Here is a 1,129-nt window from a genome sequence, read left to right as displayed (position 1 = left end):
AGCCAGAGCGATGGTGGAGTACTTTCTCGAAGCTCATTCGGGAAAATGATTTTAAGAGAGTAGCTCGACATTCCACCAGAAGATAATGTTCCAGGTAATTGAAAATATTGTGGGTGTTCACACTATCAGTTTGCCTGGTTATGCCGTTTTATTTTTAAATTAGTTTACAACAATAAAATATACTATGGAATAATAATTTTTAACCAGATAACCACAGTGGTGCGATTCGCTACGTCAAGTCGATTCGCTACGTTAAGTCAGCTTAATAACAATTTTAACAATTTAGCTATTCGGTAAACGTTTCCCTAACAACATTCGTTAGCGCTAAATCAGCTGTTGTCGTTAACGATAACAAAGGCCGCTAATTTGACGACGTCTAGATTGGTGTTGTTAATAAGGCGTAAAAAGTACGTTCTGCAATTTTTTCGTACAAATGCAAAGCACAAAAATCAAAAATCAAAGGATTTTCAGCATCAAACTTGACCTTTATTACTAAAATTTAATGGGCTACAAAACTGCATATACAATTTTTTTATTATTCTTATTAAAAACTTGAACTTTTACGAGCGTTTGTTGTATTTTGTTCTTAATGACCAAGGTTGTACTTAATCCCTTTTTTCAATACTTTAGGAACACAAACAAGATTTCAGTACTATTTTGTTGGAGACAGTGCCTTTCCACTAAAGCGCAATTTAAAGCGTCCTTATCCTGGCCGAAATTTATCTGCTCAGAAGGAACATTTTAACAAAAAGTTATCCAGTGCTCGCGTATATCTCGAAAACGCGTTTGGAATGTTATCCAAAGTGGGTACTTCACTGAAAGTCTAGTGGACCATGTACAAGATGGAATAGTAGTTGTAGTAGGTATTTGGAGGCTGTCTAATACTGCCTTAAGTTCCGCCAGGATTTCCCAAGCGAACCGCTCAGCTGCGAACGCGTTCACGGATAGACACATTGGCCGAAATATTATTTAATAATTTATATGCTTTGTGAACAAAAACAACATTCACAGCACATACAACATAACTGTTTTTGCAAACAATGTTCTTTTATCTTTTTTCCTGTATCAAATCTAATTTTTTATTAGAAGCGGACTTAGCGTCCTTTCACTGTGAGCTAGCGAAATAAAA

This window comes from Rhagoletis pomonella, unplaced genomic scaffold, assembly GCF_013731165.1.
Source record: "Rhagoletis pomonella isolate Grant_MI unplaced genomic scaffold, Rhpom_1.0 Rhpom_scaffold_02682, whole genome shotgun sequence".
Classification (NCBI taxonomy): Eukaryota; Metazoa; Arthropoda; class Insecta; order Diptera; family Tephritidae; genus Rhagoletis; species Rhagoletis pomonella.
The sequence above is the reverse complement of the archived record's forward strand: the minus strand, read 5'-3'. Positions refer to the sequence as shown.